Source organism: Haliotis cracherodii, unplaced genomic scaffold, assembly GCF_022045235.1.
Source record: "Haliotis cracherodii isolate W230 unplaced genomic scaffold, xgHalCrac1.p SCAF_7, whole genome shotgun sequence".
NCBI classification, from domain to species: domain Eukaryota; kingdom Metazoa; phylum Mollusca; class Gastropoda; order Lepetellida; family Haliotidae; genus Haliotis; species Haliotis cracherodii.
The window spans coordinates 50,419,543-50,436,630 of NW_027266330.1; the positions used below are offsets into that span (position 1 = coordinate 50,419,543).

Consider the following 17,088-nt stretch of genomic DNA (forward strand, 5'->3'; position numbering starts at 1 on the left):
GATATAACTGGAATAATGTTAAAAGCGGCGTTAAACCCAACATACTCACTCACTCGTTTATGGCGATGTTTCTCAGTGGCACCGGCAGTATACATATCAGGCTATATAATATCAGTACTATACTGTCCAGATGTACGGACATCTCGACATTTCTCGAGTTAGCGATGTGAGTCGAACATGACTTCGAAATAACGAAGTGTAGCCGTATATGACTTTGAGTTAGCCAAGCGTAACTGTTTATTACTTCTTCACAGTAAAAAAATGTGTAACCTTACAGTTAAACACCGTTGTGTCGAACTTTGATGCGTCGTATTCCTCCTTTATTAATCATTTTCTGTCGTGCCGAACCTCGGTGTTTGACTGTATATGATTTCAAGTTGATAATGTGTAACCAAACATGACTTCGAATTAGCGAAGTGTAACTTTATATGACTTCGAGTTAAGTGTAACTGTTTATGACTTGGAGTTAGCGAAGTGTAACTATATATGACTTCGAGTTAATGAAGTGTAAAAGAGGCCTTAAAGACGTTTTAAAGTATCAGACTATGGGAATAGATAGAATCGGGAAATCATTTCGTTACAGAGACCATACAATGATACCAAGTGGTAGGGGTGATGCGCCGAACTGTTAAACTCTTACCCCCCAGGACCGGACCTACTTGCACAAAGCGATCTTAGCACAACGACTATTGTAAGCCTATGTTAAAGTATGGGGGTTACGATCATCTTAGCGCTAAGATCGCTTTGTGCAAGTGGGCCCAGGGCTCACGTTTGAAGCGGACGGGTACACCCTTAAGGGTCGCGTCCTATATTAACGTTATTCAGCCTAGCGAGGAGACACGGAGAGTCCCGGAGCGTCTGACAATCAAATGGAGTGTATCTTAAGTGGTAAGAATAAAGTATCCCATCCGGCTGACCCACATCCAGTCTCTAGCCTTGCTCCTTGTCATCCACGATAATCCAAGCGGTCCTACTGGATTATGTCCCGATGTTAAGGGCACTTTCGCTGCGAGTCTTTGATCCGGACCGTGGGAGAAGGGGAGATTGCCCAGGGGTGGGAAGAGAACACAGTGGGATAGTTAGTCCTGGGGGTGGGGATGGAATCGAAAGCGTAGGACGGGTGAAGATGAGGATGGTGTGGATCAGGGACTGTGGATACGGAGTCAAATAAACCTGTGCACAAAGGGGAAGGATTTCCCACGCCCTAGGGGAGGAGAGCTGGTTGACGGGTGAGGGCGGGCGGAAACTGAAGAGGACCCTGTCAAGTGACCCGTGAAGGATGTCGGGGTAGAGGGAGGGGTGGGAAGTCAGTAGCGGGGAGTATGCCGAACTGATGATCTTAGAGAGAGATGAAGATGACAGCGTGTATTTTAAAATGTGGGAACAAAATGGTGACGTACGTATATTTGACGAGGTGATGCGATCTAAGATATGGATTTGCCAAGACACAGACATTTAGTGAATACTCCAGCTATCTGACAGCGGACTGTATACAATGAAGTCACCGAATTTCATCTCCAATTCCAGCTTAACCCTGCGGACTACAGATATTGACGCTAGTGTGTCTGTCTTCAAGTTACGTACAGTGAGTGGGTTTTAACACACACCCTCCCAACGTACTAGAGGTTTTGCCAAGTTGATGGCAGATCAGGGATCGAACATTGCAGTCGAGCCATTCTTTTTCTAGCTGTAGGGGGTATTGTTAAACAGCTTCACAATGTAAGCAATAAGGACACAACGTCGGGGGAATCCCGTGACGCTTCTCGCGATCTGCTCAATGTTAAATATATACATTTCCGATTTTAAATAAGGTTTCACATAACACTACGGTCATGAATAGGGATCGTCACTCGGGCTATCCACTACACATTTATTTGCAAAATTGTCGGGACAATACAAGAGAATGCAAAGTTAACAAACAGTTCTGTTCAGTACAGCACTATTCAAAGTCACTATCCTAGACGCCACCACAACTCATGACTTGTCCATCTCTCCTCACCTCTACGTCGTCACTGACCTACGTCTATGTCGCCATTATGCTCGACATCTACGTCATCACTACACTATATCTACGTCATCACTTCCTGAAATCTACGGCGTCACTTCCCAATATATACGCCGTCACTACCCTACATCCACACCATATCTACGGCGTCACTACCCTCTATCTATACGTCGTCACAACTCTACGTCTACGTCGTCACTACCGGATATCTACATCGTCACTACCGGATATCTACATCGTCACTACCGGATATCTACATCGTCACTACCGGATATCTACATCGTCACTACCGGATATCTACGTCGTCACTACCGGATATCTACATCGTCACTACCGGATATATTTGCAGTCCCTACTATATATCTACGTTGTCACTACCCTATATCCATGCCGTAACTCCCCAATATCTACGTCATCACTACCCAATATCTATGTCATCACTACGATAATTCTACGTCATCACTACGATACCTCTACGTAATCACTACGATACTTCTACGTCATAACTTCAATAATTCTCCGTCATTACTACGATACTTTAACGTCATCACTACGATACTTCTACGTCATCACTTCAATACTTCTACGTCATCACTACGAAACCTTTAAGTCATCACTACGATGCCTCTACGTCATCACTAGGATACCTCTACATCATCACTTTAATACTTCTACGTCATCACGACGATACCTTTACGTCATCACTACCCAATATCTACGTCATCACTACGATACTTCTACGTCATCACTACGATACTTTTACGTCATCACTACGATACTTCTACGTCATCACTACGATACTTCTATGCCATCAATACGATACTTCTACGTCATCAATACGATACTTCCACGTCTTCCCTACGATACTTCTACGTCATCACTACGATACCTCTACGTTATCACCAAGATACCTTAACGTCATCCCTACGATACCTCTACGTCATCACTACGATACTTTTACGTCATCACTACGATAGGTGTACGTCATCCCTACGATACATCTACATCATCACTACGATACTTCTACGTCGTCGTTACGATACCTCTACGTCATCCCTACGATACCTTTACATCATCACTACGTTACCTCTACGTCATCACGACGATACTTCTACGTCATCACAACGATTCTTCTACCTACATCACCAAGATTCCTCAACGTCATCCCTACGATACTTTTACGTCATCACTACGATAGGTGTACGTCATCCCTACGATACCTCTACGTCATCACTACGATACCTCTACGTCATCCCTGCGATACCTCTACGTCATCACTACGATTCTTCTTCATCGTTACGCCTATTCTTTCGCTGTTACGATCTACACTGAGAATCCGTCGTTATCACGTACACTATTCCTACAAGATGTTGTACATATATATTTAATCTGATAGATCGTCGTTATCTTGAAGAGCTCAAGCTAAAGCGGCATCAAATCATGTTTGTACAATTCTTATCACATTGTTATCGCAAAGCATTGCACGTCAAGGGGCAGCTAACGTACTTGACAACGATTACTTTCTGTCTACAGAACATTATCTTGTACAAGTCTCGTAAAGGCCAACGCATGTCAACAGGTCTTGACATTATGATTAACAGTTAAATAAAGTGGCGAGGGAACAATTTCAATCACTCAGTTTCACAAAATAAAATATCAACGGTTGAACGTCAAATAAGTTACGACAGATATGGAGCTCTCTTAGATTTACGACATTCTGATGAAATCTTAAAACTACGATAGTTTCAAAAATAATCTACGACAGTCTACGATTTCCTGACGATATCTTTACTGTTATTATAAAGGTGATATGTAGAGCTTGTTTACGAGTTATTCCTCGGTCGAGATTAGTTTAGTTTAGTTGACACGATTTCAGGATTACAGATTTAAGGGTCTTTCACTTAGAACAGATGACAATCCCTTGATCCAAGCATACATGGAACAAGTCTCATTCTTCTACAGATTCGGGGTAGAATAGGTCTTCAGCAACCCATGCTTGCTCTAAAAGGCAACTATGCTTGTCGTAAGAGGCGACTCACGGGATCGGATGGTCAGGCTCGCTGACTTGGTTAATGCATGTCATCGTATCCCAATTGCTCGGATCGATGCTCATGATGTCAATCACTGGATTGTTTGGTCCAGGCTTGATCATTTACAGACCGCCGTCATATAGCTGGAATATTGCTGAGTGCGGCGTTAAGAAAACAAACAAACAAACAAAGCTTGAATTGAAGCATAAAATCGTTCTCACCTCACCTTTTGTATCATTAGCACTTAGGTTTCATATTACTGTTAAATTATGTATTTGTCTATCTCTCCCTTGCTTTGGTTTGTTTATTTGTTTGTTCTTTAACGCCTCAAAAAGCAATATTCCAGCTATATGACGGCGGTCTCTAAAGAATCAAGTCAGGACCATACCACCCAGTGATTGACATCATGAGCATCGATTTACGCAATTGGGATACGATTACGTGCATGAACCAAGTCAGCGAGCCTGACCACCCGGTCCCGTTAGTCGCCTCATATGACAAAAGCATGGGTGGCTAAAGACCAATTCCAACTCGGATCTTAGCGGGTCTCTTTCTCCCGTCACATGGGCCACAAGCAACGTGTGTTGATCCCTATACTAAGACGACTTAGGGACTTAGGGACTTAGGGGCTTAGGGACTGGTGAATTATTACAAGGATGGGTGGGTGAGAGAGTATCAGGGGAGGGTCACCCAAAATATGATAATCTTAAGGGGAGGGTCATTAAAAATAACACACATATTTTGGGATGGTCATGAAGAAATAGACATTTATATGTAAAAAATATAAAGTGTTTTAGCATTGTGTTTTCAGGCAGGGTCTTGAAAAAAATTACTACGGTAATGGGAAGGTCATTCAAAATTATGATTAGCATTAGGGGAGGGTCAATACCTTCATTCAATTACTGCCTCAAAAACCTCTGATCCACTCCCACTGTAATAAGGTGAGGTAAAAAATGGGGTTTAACGTCGCGTCCAAGATTATTGCACTTATATAGCGACGTGCATGCGCGTGTGTGGCTGCTTCCGGAATGATGCCGATTTATAGAGCCAGCCCACTGATCATGAGATGCCATGCCGCAGTTTAACATGAATACCCCACTCAGACACAGTATACTGACTCCGAACCGACCAGTCCTTAAGCGCCTTAATGCCGAGCGCCAGACAGGGTAACAACAAATACCATCATTTAATGTATTTTGGTATGACGCGGCCGGGGATCGAACCCCAGACCTTCCGCTCTCCGGGAGGACGCTCTACCTCCAGACCACGGCGGCGTTCCACTGCAATAAATTACCAGTCCCTTAATGGATTGGGTGGTCAGACTCAGTTAATTGGTTGATAACGTGCCATGGTGCCCCGACGGTGTTAAGGAATTCCTTACCAATGAATTTTAAAATTCCGAAACAGAAATCGATGACAGTGCAGTCGACAGAGTAAGTGTGTTCCGCCAAGGAAGCTATGCACGAGGACTGGTGTGTGGCGAACACTAATGTAAGTTTATCACGAAGACATGAAACGACTTTCGGGGAGCTAAACCACACATCGACTTGGTCGATGTATTACATACATAATTTAGACCTCAACCTTCATTGCGGAATCAACTTATGGGTTGTCATGGAAACCATCGAGAGACAATGTTGAACTGGCAATATGAGCCACCGTGTGTATCGTTTCTTTGTTTCTTTTTTTGTTGCTTAACGCCGCACTCAGCAATATTATAGCTATAAGACGGCATTCTGTAAATGTGTGGTTTGTTTGTTGCTAAACGCCGCACTCAGCAATATTATAGCTATAAGACGGCATTCTGTAAATTTGTTTGTTCGTTTGTTGCTTAACGCCGCACTCAGCAATATTATAGCTATAAGACGGCATTCTGTAAATGTGTGGTTTGTTTGTTGCTTAACGCAGCACTCAGCAATATTATAGCTATAAGACGGCATTCTGTAAATTTGTGGTTTGTTTGTTGCTTAACGCCGCACTCAGCAATATTATAGCTATAAGACGGCATTCTGTAAATGTGTGGTTTGTTTGTTGCTTAACGCCGCACTCAGCAATATTATAGCTATAAGACGGCATTCTGTAAATGTGTGGTTTGTTTGTTGCTTAACGCAGCACTCAGCAATATTATAGCTATAAGACGGCATTCTGTAAATTTGTGGTTTGTTTGTTGCTTAACGCCGCACTCAGCAATATTATAGCTATAAGACGGCATTCTGTAAATTTGTGGTTTGTTTGTTGCTTAACGCCGCACTCAGCAATATTATAGCTATAAGACGGCATTCTGTAAATGTGTGGTTTGGTTGTTGCTTAACACCGCACTCAGCAATATTATAGCTATAAGACGGCATTTTGTAAATTTGTTTGTTTGTTTGTTGATTAACGCCGCACTAAGCAATATTATAGCTATAAGACGGCATTCTGTAAATTTGTTTGTTTGTTTGTTGATTAACGCCGCACTCAGCAATATTATAGCTATAAGACGGCATTCTGTAAATTTGTTTGTTTGTTTGTTGTTTAACGCCGCACTCAGCAATATTCAAGCTATATGACAGCATTCTGTAAATTTGTTTGTTTGTTTGTTGCTTAACACCGCATTCAGCAATATTCCAACTATATGAATCTGGACCAGACAATCCTGTTACGGACATCATGAGCATCTGTCTGCGCAATTGGCATACGGTGACATGCATCAACCAAGCCAGCGAGCCTGACCACCCGATCCCATTAGTGCCTCTTAAGACAAACATGGGTTGCTGTAGACCGCATTCTGTAAATAATCGAATCTGGACCAGACAATCCTGTTACTGACATCATGAGTATCTGTCTACGCAATTGGCATACGATGACATGCATCAACCATGTTAGCGAGCCTTGAACCCCTGATCCCGTTAGAGACCGATTCTACGCCGGATCTTAACGGGTATGTGCGTATCTCGACGTCGAGATTCTGTTCATACTTATCAACAGAAATATTTACCAAAACAGTGCAAATAATAATCAGTATTACTTGTATGGTTGTTTCGTAACGCAACAAAATTTCATAATGACGAAGCGTTCGGTAGCAAAAATGCTTGGAAATTCGTATTTCGAGACAAGCGGGTGTCAGCATTGGACTTGGGAGTCGATAAGGATTCTGTCGGGACTTACACTTCATATCGAGTTAAAGGATTTCGAGATATCCGTAGTTAAAGATATGCGGGATCGATTAAGATTTCTCGCGACCATAACGTCATATTGTCTTAAACGCTACATCGAGGTAAAGGAGTTCGACATATCCGTAGTTAAAGACAACGGGGTGTCGATAATGATTTTATCGCGACCTATTGTTTTATATCGAGATATCGAGATAAAGACGTTTCACTATCAAATTATGTTTTGTCATTAACACAGTAACACAAATATCATTACTTGAGTGACGTAGGTCAAAGGGGGCAGCGCTTTAGGCTTAGGTCCGAGTTCGATTCCTCAAAAAGTAACATGTTTTAGTACACGATGGGAATCTGCAACCATGATCGCAGTATAATGCTACACGCTGTGAATATCTTGGTGTTTGTTTGTTTGTGGTTTTTTGTGTGTGTTTTTTTGTTGTTTTTTTTGTTTTTGTTGTTGGGTTTTTTGTGTTTTTTGGGGGGTGGGGTGGGGTGGGGTGGGGGGTGGGGGTGTGTGTGTGTGTGTGTGTGGGGGGGGGGGGGGGGGGGGGGGGTTGGTAAAGCCGCACTCTGCAATATTCCAGCATTGTTGGAACCCTAGGTAAAAGATTTAATCGCTTCATCTTATATTCCATTGTGACAAACGTAAATAAAATTTCAACTAAAACCCAATAACTTAGTCCTAAATTTACACTAACAAAGCTATACCATATTATACAACGTAACGGCTTCCAAATTGGTTAAGCCGCGTAAAATTGAAGGTTATAAGGTCTAGATTAAAGCCTCATTACTGAGGGCGTATTGTTCAGTTTTGAGTAGCAAGCTCGGTTCGGGCTGGAGATTATTAAGAGGAAGGGCCCGAATCGAGATTTTATATCTTATTGTAATTTGGCTTGACTGCAGATAAAATGACGAATGTTAAGGTAAGTCGAGCTGTAAGCGTTGCGTTAGCACACTGTGAACGTTGAATGCGGGCGTCGGTTCACGACTGGCGGTTAACAATGAAGTCACCAATAGGGATTGGTTGCAAGGATAATATTACGACTAGGGGTTTAGAATAACTTGAGACACCCTGAGACATGGCTATCGCTGTAAAGATGCTATTACCGTTCTCGACACTAATAGGCGGAAAGAAAGTGACGAATAAACCGGGCCATTTAACCGGGAAAAAAACGGAACAAGGCAAAAGCTGTCCATTTTAGCAAATATGTTGAACATTTATTTTTGTAAATCATGTAAATTGGTTCTTTTTTGGCAGCGGTTTAAAAAAGAGATTTCGATTGGTTTACATGTGTTTATTTCCGTATCAGTGCATGACACTAGCTTGGGTTTGACATAGAGAACTAGCTTAGTCTCAGTTGAGAATCGCCACTTGTGTTAACTTCGTGTCGTACATCTAAAACACCATATCATTTTACCTTAAATGGAGATATGGGATAAGAAGATTTTCCTCGCGTATTTCATGGCCGGAAACCGCTCGTCATACAGTGGATTAAATGAGGCAGAGAACATTCACACGGGTGGGGTGAAGTCGTGATAGGCGGTTACCGTGATCTTGATTTATATGTGACAAGGGAAGGCCCCTATGTTATGCCTTGTGGTTGTGATGGGTGGGTCGGTGATGGGTGGTCTCTAGTGGGAGTGGGTGGTTCCAGGTGGGTCGGTGATGGATGGCCTCTAGTGGGGGTGGGTGGTTCCAGGTGGGCCGGTGATGGATGGCCTCTAGTGGGGGTGGGTGGTTCCAGGTGGGTCGGTGATGGGTGGCCTGTAGTGGGGGTGGGTGGTTCCAGGTGGGCCGGTGATGGGTGGCCTCTAGTCGGGGTGGGTGGTTCCAGGTGGGCCGGTGATGGGACGTCTCTAGTGGCGGGTGGATGGTTCGAAGTGGGCCGGTGATTGGTGGTCTCCAGCTAGATTTGGTGGTCTCCAGCTAGGATGGGTGGTCTAAAGCGAGGATGGGTGGGCCGGGGTGGGTCGGTGATCGAAGGTCTCTAGTGGGGGCGGGTGGTTCCAGGTGGGTCGTTGATGGAAGGCCTCTAGCCGGGGGTGGGTGGTTCGAAGTGGGCCGGTGATTGGTGGTCTCCAGCTAGATTTGGTGGTCTTTAGCGAGGATGGCTGGTCGCCAGCGAGGGATGGGTGGTTCCAGGTGGGTCGATGATCGAAGGCTTCTAGTGGGGGTGGGTGGTTCGACGTGGGCCGGCGATTGGTGGTGCCCAGCTGGGATGGTTGAATCGGTGATGGTGGTCTATAGCGAGGGATGGGTCGGGTGGGCTGGTCGAACGTTTAAAACGATAACCCTGACACTCCAATCATTTCATAATCACATTAAGGACAGTTGGAAGTCTACCAAGTTTCGTTCTAATTTTAGATATCTAGTAGTCTTGCTTACACGAGGTGCAGTGAGTGAGTGAGTGAGTGAGTGAGTGAGTGAGTGAGTACTTCAGTCATATCACAGTGTGAGGTTGGAGAAATTCCGAAGTGATGCAGGTGAATGAGTGAGTGAGTTTTCTTGTCTGGCCAGTTAATTTATATAGAGATTGAGTGAGTGAGTTGGGTTTTTAACGCCGCTTTTAACATTATTCCAGTTATTTCACGGCGTGTCAGCTTAATGTGGGAGGAAAGTCCGACGTGATGCAGTTCCCAGACGTTTACCACTTCAGTGAAATCCACAAGCACAGGTATGGTGCTGACAAACCTAGAAACATAATCGGGGCGAACCGGGATTCGAACCCACAATCATAGGTTTCTGGCGTGCCAAAGGGACGCAACTCTGCACAGCGAATCGCGGCGCCTTAGACGACTGGGCCACCCGTGCCCCCCTGATACAGGTGAAGCTCATGAGCACGGGTATGGTACTGACAAACCTTTAACATTAATCAGGGAAGCGAGATTCGAACCCACGATCATCGGGGGACTGCACATCGAATTACATCGTCTCAGACGAATGGGTCGACCATACTCCTTTCTTACATGTCCCAATTATTTACGAAAGTCACTCATTACAGTGATTAGACCGAGCTTGGAAATGGGCTATGGACCGTAGAGGCATTAAACCGAATTACACCCTGCTATATATGTAGACGCATTATCGTGATTAAAGTCTACATAATAAAATCGAATGAATAAGTAAGTCCTGGTCCCGTTTATGGCAAAATGTCAGCAATATCACGGCGGGGGACACCAAAAAGTGGACTGTATACATTGTGCCCATGTGGGAATCGACTTCGGTACGAGCGAATGATTTAAAGGAAATCATCGAGCGATACCTTTCGACTGGAAGACTTAAAGCAACACGTGACCTGAATTCCCTTTCTGTACATGTATCACTTCCCGTTAGAATTTCTGTGAAAAACATCCGTGACACTTAAAAAATGACGCTAATGAAAGCTTCGTTCTCAGTTTAAGCAGCGCTTAAAAAGAACAGTCGACGACTACCTTTATCAACTAGGCTACCCCTTCACACATAACCATTTAACCCGTATACGAAAGGTGAATCATGAAATCTGTATTTTTCATCAACGCTATCACAAACAAATTTACACTCCCCTAGAAATAATCGCAATTATTATAAGTGAGTGAGTGAGTTGGGTTTAACGCCGCTTTTAACAGTATTCCAGTCATATCACGGCGTGTCAGCTTAATGTGGGAGGAAAGCCCGAAGTGATGCAAGTCTCAGACGTTTACCACTTCGGTAAAACCCACGAGCACGGGTATGGTGCTGACAAACCTAGAAACATAATCGGGGCGAACCGGGATTCGAACCCACAATCATAGGTTTCTGGCGTGCCCAAGGGACACAACTCTGCACAGCGAATCGCGGCGCCTTAGACGACTGGGCCACCCGTGCCCCCCGCAATTATTATAAAGTAAAATTTTAATAAACTGTCTGACAGAAATACCGAGACATAAATAATTTGTCTTCAGCCAAAACATAAAAACTATGACCGTTGCATATTCAAACAACGTAAATAATACGATACACAGAAAATATATTAGTGTTCTCGCAATTTCGTCTCCATTCATGAAAGATTGAAACTCTAAAATCGATTCAAACATTTTTCTAGGTCACAATCCTTTTTTACGCTTCTCTTTTCAACGGTAAACTGCCCCGAACACCTAGTTGTAATAATACCACGATCACACCTGTTAATCAATATGCACAGAGGGAAACCATGGGTGAGTGGTCTTCTTTTCAGTGGACTGTTATGTTGCATAATGCTGCATTAGCGTTGATCAATGCGCTTCGATATAACGCCACAAGCGTTAAAAAAGGCCGGTCGATTTTTCTGTATACAGTTCAATGTGCAGGAATATCGGCTTTTTTGCCCACACGATCATCTCGTGACGTAGTTCAAAGCTTATTTGCAAATATAAATGTGTCTAACTCTATGATTGATAGAATAAATATTTTTAAATGGTATTAATTCTGGTTGCGATTATATTGAAGGGGACATTTCTTATGTAGATGTCCTGAGGACAATTCATGAACATATCTTATCCATTGTTGGAGACAGGCCGAACGTTGGCACTTAGCCAGTGGGGATTCTACTTAGACGGGGCCCCACTGCACAAAGCGACGTTAGCGTTATGATTGTCGTTACTTCCTAACTCTAACATAGATTTGTAAACGATAATCGTTGTGCGAGGATCTAGTCGTGAAACAAGACCTGTTTCACCAAGCGCTCCTCTATTAGAATATAAAATGATTGGTGAGGTGAAATGGGGTTTAACGTCGCGTCCGGGCTGATGCCGATTTATAGTGCTAGCTCACTGAGATACCATGCCGCAGTTTAACATGAATATCCCACTCAGACACAGTATACTGACTCCGAGCCGACCAGTCCTTGTTTAAGACACTTAATGCCGAGATCCAGGCAGGGTAACAACAAGTACCATCTTTAAAACGTCTTTTGGTATGACGCGGCCGGGGATCGAACCCGGACACGGAGGCGGTTGATATATTAAGGGTTTATATTAAGAGAACACTTGAAATAAGTTAACACAAAAACAATCTCGTTCTATAAAACTTGTTACACATATTTTTCGTTTTTTTTAATTAAGTGTGCTGATGGACAGTTAACATCTCTCCGAAACTTCAACAAAGCTGAACATTATTTTCCTAAATAATATATCAGTTCACGCTCCATATGTCGTCACAGTACACATGTACTTGATTATACTTGAGTATTGATCAGCCATATTTGTTTTTATCGTAAATTAAATCTTCAAGTCTCACAAAAAAGCGAGGTGCTTACCTCATTATAACGCAAAACTAATCACTACAATGCGTGATGGGGAGTACATGTTGTAATAACGAGGTTTATGGGGATGCACGTTAATGTCCGTGCTGGCACAATGCCATCTATAATATGTAATAGGAAGACGTGAGGAGTTTTTAAGAGCCTCTGTTTAGTCAGGTTTTTCTTTCTATTCAAAGCTGTCCTATATTTATGGGGAGGGATTTTCGTCATACCTAACCAGCTGGTATAATCGATGTCAGTAAGTCTTCTGACTGTCGCTGACATATTCATTTAACGGGCATACTTTGTCACGGATTTAAGTGATACCATCTTCAGATACACTCGGGTCCACTCGGTTCAACTCGGCTGATTCCGCTCACTTTTGGCCGGAGACAGACGAGTGTCACTCTGAACACAATCGGATGTCACCAGTTGTGATGAAAATCTTCTTTTTAACGGAAAGTGCGAGGTTTGACGATAGGCCGAGTGTATCAACCTTTTGTATGCATTTTAAATTATTTGGGATTATTTTGGAACTCCGTTAATCCGGACAACTTCAGCATCTGGATAAACGGGGGTGTGATCCAGGGTTATATAGTTGGATAAGAGTGAGTGTTTCTGCAACCTATAATTTTCTTGATTATGGGGTGTGCTATTTAACAAGGTTTTACTGTGATGGATACGATAGAATACTGCACTGACGAAATGAGGAAGCCATGTTTAAACATAAGCCGATGGATAAAAGGCTGTCGCCATCAAACAGATGGGTTTCACATCGCTTAAGCAACAATGCCGTGTTTCATCTCAAAGAATGCTAAGACTCTTGTTAATATTCCTCCTGTCTTTTGGCCCGATGTACACTCGGATATCATGAGCATCGATCCACGCAATTGGGATACGATGACATGCATGAACCAAGTCAGCGAGCCTGACCACACAATCCCGTCTCAATCATTCACTTCTGCCGAAACCTGTCGGGTGAGTTGGGTGTAACGCCGCTTTTAACAGTATTCCAGTTATATCACGGCGTGTCAGCTTAAAGTGGGAGGAAAGCCCGAAGTGATGCAGGTCTCGGACGTTTACCACTTCGGTGAAACCCACGAGCACGGGTATGGTGTTGACAAACCTAGAAACATAATCGGGGCGAACCGGGATTCGAACCCACGATCATAGGTTTCTGGCGTGCCCACGTGGCGCAACCCTGCACAGCGAATTGCGGCGCCCCAGACAACTGTGCCACTCGTGCCCCGAGACTCGATTATTTTACAGACAGCCGTCATATAGCTGGAATATTGCTGAGTGCGGCGTTAAACAACAAACCAGCCAACCAACCAACCATGGCGGTGTCACAAGTGAGGTGCAAGCGATCGTGTTTTGAACGAGAACACTGAAGAATAGATGCGTATTGTCATGGGTGAACTTAACTGACAGTTCGGGAGTAAATGTTCTACATAAATGTAGCTGTACACTTAATAACACGTAACATTTGACTACCCTTCACATGCGCAGATCCGGCAACGTGTTGTGATGAGCATGCTGTCATTTCTCTGGTGAAATTGACATATGTACATTTCAGTCATAGCAGATGAAAAAAACATACTCCTTAATTCACTTTTCAGGATCTCCTGGATTGTAATTAGAACCTAACAATGCAACCACACACACACACACACACACACACACACACACACACACACACACACACACACACACACACACACACACACACACACACACACACACACACCCGGGGAGGCGGGGGGTATCAGGTCAGGGGAACATATTACGGTTTCTAGGTGAGGATTATAAAGAATGATAAGCATAACTGGGGAAAATCCTGTAAATTGGACATTAGATAATAAAATATAAAGTGTTCAGGAATGATGGCAAGGGGTCATTATTTTCAAAAGTACTGCATCAAAAACCTCCTATTCACCCACCCCTGTAATAAACGACTGATTCCTAATGTGACAAAAACGTCTGTCCTGTGGAACTTAATGTGATTGAATTACGTTAAAAGATAAAACACGACGTCATTATTCAGTACATTAGAGCTTCACACACACACACACACACACACACACACACACACACACACCATTTGCAGATGCGACAACTTACAGTGAGTGATAGTCGCTGTGGTCTAGAGGTGAAACTGACATGTGTACATTTCAGTAACAACAGCTATATCATACGTCATTTGCGCATCAGCCTGCTGACAGTGATACGCGCTGTTGTCGAAAGGTGACATTGACATGCCTGTCCGAGCAGATGTAATAAAGCATATATCGATCTGTGTCGGCACAGGTGTGCGGTTACACAATTCAAGAGCGTGTATGCATATATCCCGTTGCATAGCGAGCCTGTGTGCTGTTTCATGGGGCTATGATTTTAAATGGTTTAGTTTTAATGTAGAATATCAATTTCCTAGAAATGTACAACTCGCTTTTCAAACACTACAACACCCTCGCCCATTATGAAAGTGGCAGGCTTAGTTGCTCTCTAAAGTCATATTGGTTACGCACCGTGCATTCGTCGAAGAAACTGGTCTATGTGTATACAGAATATTTTGGCACCCGTCAAGACGAACGAAGGCAACACTACGTGAAGCACACTTTGAAATTGATCTGCATTAGATGCACGTGCAGCCCGTGCACTCCGTGTCAGCATGCCGTGTGTATTTAGCAGTGCATCAGTAACGGCGACCTATATATAAATCGTTACGCAATTAGCGAATTGTTTACAAACACCACACGGGGACACTGTTTCTCCGAAACTTTCACCTTATAACGAGGCAGAACGGGAAGAAAGATATAATATGCAATTAAAAGATAAAACATGACCTGTTTCATAATGCGATGTTGCTAAACGGGTTATGAATGAGACGGACATGTTTACATGACCCAAACCGGACCCTGACCAGTCAAACTTGACCAATCCCCTACACTGCGCCCTAACTCGCCCGACACAGCACTACAGCGCGAATAAACACGCCAGGCAATGAACACATGCAGCTTGGCACATGTCAATCAAACACTGCCCTTGAAGTCGAACTGATTGCAATAGACATTTGATTTATCTGCACAGAAAAGCTTATCGTGTAGACAGACGCTGGACGCGGAAATCGTCTTACCTGTGTTTGCTGCACACCTGTTAATGAGCCGAGCGCCCTCTAGTGACAAAAATGTGGGTTACCTGTCTGCTCGTTACCCGGGAGTGAGACTTGTACCGATCTTCCGTCCAGCTTGTGTCGTCAGCGTGATCGTATTCTCCGACAGCGTTTCTTGATTGCAGACTGTGTCGGGTTCTTGCGAGTATAGGGATATTAAACAGGCAATGCAACTTCTACTGGGGACGAATTTGCAAACGGGTTTATGTTCATAAATGTTGCAGTGTTAGGATTTACTGTTGGTAAATTATCGATTAAATGACAACGTTGCGAAGTTTACGGTGACTGCGGGATTGGGGACAACACCATTGGAAAGGGTTGAAATTGAGTTAGATGGTAGTTGTGATGATGTTACTCACCAACTACAACTACTACTACTACTACTACTACTACTACTACTACTATTACTACTACTACTACTAATAATAATGTAATAATGATGATAATAAATAAAAATAATAATAATAATAATTATCATTATTATTATTATTATTATTATTATTATTATTATTATTATTAACATGTTTTGCTTGTTGTTTAACGCCGCGCTGTAAAAAATCGAATCAAGACCAGACAATCCAGTGATTGACATCGTGAGCATCGATGATTCGATATACGCGGTTGCGGTGCGATGACATGCACCAACCAATTCAACGGTCTGACCACCCGAACACGTTTAACAGTCGCCTCCTCCGAAAATTACTGTAAGCCGAAGGTTGTGAAGATGACGAAAACAGCGACAACAAAAATGTATATAAATAAAAATGATGTGTGGCGATGTAAACATGCTGCTGCTGCTGCCGATGCTCACGCTGCTGCTGCTGCTGCTGCTGATGATGATGATGATGATGATCATGGTGATTTACTAAAGGACATCGTCATCCACGAAATGCTGGTTGAAATACCACGACGAAATACACCGATTCAAAGATCAAGATGATATGCTTGAAAAGGAATCGCGTTACAGTTTGTTTATTAAAAACTGGCTGACTGGTTTAACGTTATTTGTGGAATGCAACACAAACGAATGGATTTGGGCGTTTACATAATCACTTTATTTATTACCTGTACACAACAACTTACCTGTGGGGATTCCGTGTCACAGCCCCCAGTACCTAATACCTTTTGTAAGAACCTTCCCACAAAGGGATTGGCGGTCAGACTGGGTTCGTTTGTTTGTTGTTTAACGCCGCACTCAGCAATATTCCAGCAATATGACGGCGGTCCAGTCATTGATATCATGAGCATTGATCCACGCAACTGGGATACGATGACATGCCTCAACCAAGTCAGCGAGCCTGACCACCCGATCCCGTTAGTCACCTCTTACGACAAGCATAGTCGCCTTTTACGGCAAGCATGGGTTGCTGAAGACCTATTCTACGCCGGATCTTCACGGGTCGACTGGGCTTGTAATTACGCGTCATCGTACTGTCAGTCACTGGTTTGGCAGACTGGATTGTGTGCACTCACTTATTCACGCCCCAACCCCCAACCC

General features: G+C 43.4%; 1 protein-coding gene across 1 annotated transcript in view; it reads right to left on the reverse strand.

Annotated features, from left to right (window-relative positions):
- LOC139447323 (leucine-rich repeat and immunoglobulin-like domain-containing nogo receptor-interacting protein 2) overlaps positions 1–15,581 on the reverse strand; it is a 28,508-nt gene extending 12,927 nt beyond the window's left edge. Inside the window, exon 1 of the mRNA XM_071228625.1 lies at positions 15,555–15,581. The gene's annotated coding sequence lies outside the window, so the exon portion shown is untranslated. The remainder of the gene's footprint in view (positions 1–15,554) is intronic.
- Between the last annotated feature and the right edge of the window lie 1,507 nt (positions 15,582–17,088).